The 6,934-nt window shown below is 41.1% G+C and overlaps 1 protein-coding gene across 2 annotated transcripts in view; it reads right to left on the minus strand.

Annotated features, from left to right (window-relative positions):
* CEP112 (centrosomal protein 112) overlaps window positions 1-6,934 on the minus strand; it is a 432,986-nt gene that overhangs the window by 359,904 nt on the left and 66,148 nt on the right. The gene's annotated exons all lie outside the window — the stretch shown is intronic.

A 6,934-nucleotide genomic window follows, 5' to 3' on the forward strand; every position in this document is an offset into this window, starting at 1 on the left:
TTTTTTTTTTTTTTTTTTTTTGCGGTATGCGGGCCTCTCGCTGTTGTGGCCTCTCCCGTTGCGGAGCACAGGCTCCAGACGTACAGGCTCAGCAGCCATGGCTCATGGGCCCAGCCGCTCCACAGCATGTGGGATCTTCCCAGACTGGGGCACGAACCCGCGTCCCCTGCATCGGCAGGCGGACTCTCAACCACTGCGCCACCAGGGAAGCCCAATTAAAAGTCTTTTGAATAAATCTCACTTGACAGGCAAAAGTGAAAATACCGAACTCAGATTCGTCAGTGATCCCCAGTCCACTCCACCGCCAAAAAGCAGTCATTTTAAAGCAATATTTTGCTAAACCCACTTGGTATTTTAGCCTTTGTTTATTATTTTTCAATTGAGTAAGTCTCTATTCAACTTTTTACTTTTTTCTTTTCTCATATCTACGTACTCATTTCTAAATGCTCTTATTTACCTACATACTTAAATATAACAATTTGTGAAAGAATGCCCATATAGGCATATCACTGATAATGCACAGATTTTCCAGTTCTCGCTCCTGGAATTACAGACTCCGACTCCCTCAGGGCAGTGACTTCATCTCCTTCCAGCATCTGTCAACAGCTCCTAGCCTCCTAGACTCCTCAGACTGACCCCTGACCCACCAGTGTTCTGAGCAAAGCCAGCAAAATGTAACCAACACTTGTTAATAATAATGAGTGCATCTTAGGATTAAAAGAATAATAGTGACAGGTTTTAAGAAGAACAACAGAAAACTGATATCTTAAATGTGAAAGTATTTGACCTGATTCCTTACTATTTAAAAGAGTATGTACATTGGAGTCTGACAGGCCTCATTTTTAACTCTAATTCTAATCCCACTAGACATTCACTGTGGTGACTTTGGGCAAGTCACCATTCTGAGATTCTATTTCCTCTTCTAATAGTTAAGGATAATTATCTTACCTCAGTGAGTTGTGAAAATTATATTCAGTGACATCATTTAAGTAACCACAGTCAGTACAATGATTGGTACAAAGTACGCATGCAAAAAATATTAGTCTACAACCTTCAGGAAATTTTGCTTTTAAAATATTAGAAACATACTGTCAAAACATTTTCTTGAAAATTTTTGAAACATACTTCATATTTTTCAATTACTGTTTTAAATAAATAATCTGAACTAATGATAAATATGCATAATCAAATAAATATATCAAAATGAAATTTTAAAATTTTACAAACAAAAGCTAACATAACATAAATGCATGGCATCTGCGACAACACGGATGGACCTAGAGGGTATTACGCTAAGTGATATAAGTCAGACAGAGAAAGACAAATACCCTATGATCTCACTTATATGTGGAATCTGAGAAACAAAACAAATGAACAAACATGACAAAACAGAGTCATATATACAGAGAACAAACAGGCGGCTGCCAGAGGGGAGGGGATCCGGGGAGGAGAGAAATAGGTGCGGGAGACTGAGACGTACAAACTCTCAGTTACAAATAAATGACTCAAGGGTATGAAAGGTATGATGTGGGGAGTATAACCAACAGTTATGTCATACTTTTGTATGCTGACAGATGGTCACTAGACTTATCATGGTGATGACTTTGAAATGTATGTAAGTATCAAATCGCTATGCTGCGTACCAGGAACCCACATAGTGCTGTGGGTCAATTATACTTCAAAAACAAACAAACTCATAGAAAAAGACATCAGATTTGTGGTGACCAGAGGTGGGGGTGGGGGGAAGGAGGGCTGGAGGAAGGTGGGTGGTCAAAAGGTGCAAACCTCCAGTTACAAGACAAACAGCTGTCAGGGATGTAGTGAGCAGCACGACAAACAGAATGGACCCTGCTGTGCGCTATAACTGCAGGTTGTTGGCAGACTGAACCCTAAGCGCTCCCACAGGAGGAAAGCAATGTTTCTGTCTCTTTAATGTGTCTCTGTGAGATGACGGATGCTCACTACGCTTGCTGTGGTCATCGTTTCATAATGTGTGTAAAAGGCGAATCATTATGCTGTGTGCCTTACGCTCACACAGTGCTGTGTGCCAATTATATCTCAATAAAACTGAAAGAAAAAATAATAAACGTTATGAGTGGCAGACAGGGAGGGAGCTGTCCGGTTCCTACGCAAAAGGACAAAATTCTGAACATTTCCATCCTCTGGCTTCTAAGTCACGCAATAATCCTTCCTCATTTCAGCAAAAAGGGGGCTGGGTGATCTACATCCACCTGAAGACCCTCAACAGAAGCACTGGGGGTCTACCATAGAGGAATCGAACTCAAGAAGCAACATGACAAAGCTGGGCAGATGCCGGAGACACAATTCACAGCTGTGTCTTTCCACAGCACCTCTGAGAGAACGCGTCAGGCCTCAGCTTCCGAGGTCCAGCCCTGAACACCACGTGACCGTGCGGCCACAGCCAACACCACCACCTCCACCGGCTCTGCCTCAAGCTTGGTTGACGCGGTGAGGAACAGACGCCTGGCGCCTGCCTCAGGAATCCACTAGCTAGAGAAGAATCGTTCAGATTCTCGCTCTCAGCCAGTCAGCTACCTTGGGGAACAAACCCCAGTTCTCTAGGGGCAGCAGCCAAGAGAAAGCGGATGAATCCAGGAAACAGAAGAAAGCAAAGCAAATACACAAAACAGCAAAGACTAGAAGCCACACAGCAACTGAAATAGGAAGGAAGCAGCTTCAATGGTCTCCATGAGACGAGCCTTACTTGAATTCAAAAGAATTTCTGTGTTCCTGTTTACTTTAGGTAGCTTCATGAATCTCTGTTCTTGTAACCAAAGAGATCTATCTAAATTCTATTTCTCTGGTTTAACTTTTTACTTTGGTGTAATACTAAACTTAAAAAAAAGTTGCAATGATAACACAAGGAGCTCCTCTTTAGCCAGATTCACCAACTGTTTTACATTTTGCTTCATGTGCTTTATCATTTTATACCTATATCAACATATATATAATACAAATTATTCTCTGAACCATTTGTGAGGGAGCCAGAGACATCATCCCTAAAGACTTCAGTGTATGTTTCCTTAAAACACAGACTGTCTTTTATAACCACAGCAGTCATCAAAATCAGGAAATGTAACATTAACACAATAATATTATCTGATGTACAGTCTAGAGTCGAGGTTTATCAGTTATCACAATAATGTCATTTATATCTATTTTCTTCACAATCCAGGATCCAATCCAGGATGACACATTGCCACTAGTTGTCATATCAACGTATCTCCATTAACTGGGAAAAGCCTTTCTTTGTATTTCTTGACCTTGACATTTCTGGAGAATACAGCCAGTTATTGAGTGTCCCTCAGTTTGGATTTGTCTGACGTTTCCTCATGATTAGTTAGACTTATCAGATTTTGGCAAGAATGACACTAAAGTGATGCTGCGTCCTTTTTCATTCCATCTCATTAGGAGGTCGGTTTGTCCCAATATTGCCAATGTAAGGTTTAATAACTTGGTTAAGATAGTGAACACCAAGTTATCACAAGGTGGTATGATAGAGAAAGTTTCTCTACTGACATCCTTAAAAAAATTTTTTTTTACTTAAAAAGAATATCTCTTCCCTTGACCTCGACACCACAGAATAGCTCTATCTTTCTGCCCTATACTCTACGGCATGATTCATGATAAATCATCAGAATTACAACATGGAAACAATCTAACAAGTATAGTATATAAAGGCAATACAGGATACAGGATATAGATATAACTATAAATGTATATAGCTATACATATGTGTGCATCTTTATACACATACCCACAGGTGTATGGAAAAGACATTAAACAGCCTTGCTTAGTTTAGCTTAACACAAAAGACTGAAATTGAAAGACTGACTATAACACTTCTAACTTGTCTGGCCTCCAGGTAACTCTGATGACAAACAACATTTAAGTTTTCCTTACTGAGCTCAGAATATATGCTATCAACTTCAGACTTAAGAAGAAGGGAGATCTACTTCAGGCCGTAACGGAGTAACTAGTACCGACCTCACCTCCCCCTATTAACAGCCATCAAACAGGATACAATTTGTGAAGGAACCATTCTCTGGTATTAGAAGCTGGGCAGTGCAGTAAATCCTGGCGTCCTCCTAAGCCGAGCCCCACTGTCATTCAGGCTCTCTGCACAGACACAACAGCCAAAGCCCAGCTAGAACTGCAGCCCTACTGAACCAAGATGGCAAAGGCAAAGAAATAACTGAGCCTCAATGACAGAATCTTCAGTGTCGGGCTAAGGCAGAGGGAGCCACGACGAGCGTGAGCACAGATGCCCCTCGTGAGGCACTGCGGAAGAAAAGGGAGCGCCCTCCTGTCCCACTTTAAGTCCTTGCAGACTTGCCAAAGAGGCCTGGGTTGGAACTGACGTACCCCTAATGCCAGAGAGGCCTGGGTTGGAACTGACGTACCCCTCTGGGCCATTTGCCCCCATCAAAAGTATTTTACCGTGAGAATCATTGGCATAAACGCAAGAGGAAAGCCTCACCTCACTGGACCAAGTCCCTAGGCGATATGACCAGAAAGTCCACTCAATGACTGGAACCACCCCAGGGCTAAACCCCCTACTTCTAGAAAGAGAAGTAAAAGCCATCAAGAGATGGTGACAGCTCCACAGGGGTTAAGTGGAGTGTGTGACAAGCCATTCTACGGATAACCGGCCGCTAAAGCAAAGGAACTGAAATTGTGCAGCTTCACTTTGAGGAGGGCTTTCCCACGAGCTTTTTTAAAGAGAACCTCTGAAATTTCTGCTTAGAAAGAGCTTAAGAAATTTTATTTACAAAATCCATTGGGCCCCATTTTCTCTGAAATATTTCCTTCAAAGAATACCTCTGAGTCTGGACATTCCTACCAAATGAATGAAGCTGATGAAAATGCTCACTTACCTCATGTAAAATTATTTCCTTGGGTTTAAAAATATCCTACTTACAGTATAACTAATTAGATTTTAGGACTATTACCAATGTCATTTCACTCAACTGAATATTCGCAAATTTTGGATTAAGGGTTTTTTTAAAGGAACACTTACCAATCTATTCACAAAGATAATCAACATTCCCTCTTACAGAGGAGCAGGTTTCTTATTCAAAATCCTACTTTTTACTATTCCTAGTTTTCCATATGCAAGTTATGTTTAACATTTGAACTGAAATTAGCAGAAGGACAAAATAAAATGCATAATAACCTTTAATGAGTTTTTAAGGAAAATAATGTATTAAAGTTACTCAGATAGGAATCACTACACACTTTAAAATACCAAGGAACAACGTTCAATGTTATTCCAAGGCTTTAATGTTGACCGACTACCTCAACCATGTCTAAAGGAACAAAATGTACAAAACAGCAGGACTTATTTTCATGCAAAGAATAACTCTACAACTTGACAAGTTTTAAATGATGTATAAAATGTAGCCATTGTAATATCACTGAACTATTTTGTGTGCCTTAAATTGTAAGGCATAAAAGGTCAAAGCATGACTGACGTCAACCATCTCTACTTCCAAAGTATTAACAGCAACGCAACCCAATGATGTGTTTGCTTAGTCACACTTTCTTTCTACATCTGAACAATCATCACAGCAAATTTCAGAAGTGATTTATAAAATAATCATCACTCTACTTACTCAGATACCTAATTGTTATAATCATCTTTTTAGAGAATTCTATTAGTTACTAGTCAGAGGAAATTATGGTGCCAGTGATTAAGATTCTTCCTGATTAAAATCTCCAGTATCCTACTCTCAAAATGTTCTTTTGTAATATTGCATAATGCCAATTGTTATTCAGTGTGCTTATTTATAAGCATAGCACAAATAACAATGTGTCTCCTTCTCTCGTTGTCTTAACACCGGGGCTTAGAGATGTATGAGGTCTTCCTAAACAGTACTTCCTAATCTCCTCAGAACTCATCACATGAAGGGAAGAAGTGATATTTAAACATACAGAGTGTATGCTGGCACCTTCTTTTTTCTAATTTTTAAAATTTTGTTCATACATCATACATGAACACAATTTACATGACACATAGAGAGAACCATATTACATACTGAGCTTTTGTTTATTTTGTTTAGCTCCTCTGCACTCCCTGGAATATTCCTTTCCTTTTCCTATTTGATTCTCTCCCTCTCCTCCATCAACACCTGCATGGGGTACGGAATAGGGACATTAACAGCGGAGTATATTTTCGTAACTTCTGCCATGCTCAGAGAATCATATATAAATATAAAGGGGCAAAATGCATGCACCAGTATGGGCTTGTGGCACAGACTAGGCGGATCCCCAGACATTTATCTTCCTCCTCTTCCTTTGGGGCCTCACTAACACCACCAAACTGGGGCTGGGCAGATGGCTGCTCCATATGTAAGTATGGTCAAGGGGGATGATGGGACAAAAATGCTGCAGGCAACCTTGATGGACATATTTTTTTAGAAGTGGCTTTCTCTCCATCCTCTTTCCTTCTGAAAGCTCATGCTTAAGAGATAAGGCATTGGTGAGCAACCGAGACCTCAGATGCAGAGACTGAAGCTGTGTGCTGAGGACAGAGAGGTTTCCCACCAGCCTGGGTCTCTGATGACATCATAGAGCAGCACACTCCCCACATGCCCTGCACTGTCGTATGACAGCTAAGTAAATTCTCTTCTTTAAACTGTTATACCCTTAGCAATATATAATTTTTTTATTATGAATGTTTCACACACAAAAATACATGTTTTCTGGGCTTCCCTGGTGGCGCAGTGGTTGAGAGTCCGCCTGCCGACGCAGGGGACACGGGTTCGTGCCCCGGTCCGGGAAGATCCCACGTGCCGCGGAGCAGCTGGGCCCGTGAGCCATGGCCGTTGGGCCTGCACGTCCAGAGCCTGTGCTCCACAACGGGAGAGGCCACAACAGTGAGAGGCCCGCGTACAGCAGAAAAAAAAAAAAA

Source organism: Lipotes vexillifer, unplaced genomic scaffold (assembly GCF_000442215.2).
Source record: "Lipotes vexillifer unplaced genomic scaffold, Lipotes_vexillifer_v1.1 scaffold664, whole genome shotgun sequence".
Classification (NCBI taxonomy): domain Eukaryota; kingdom Metazoa; phylum Chordata; class Mammalia; order Artiodactyla; family Lipotidae; genus Lipotes; species Lipotes vexillifer.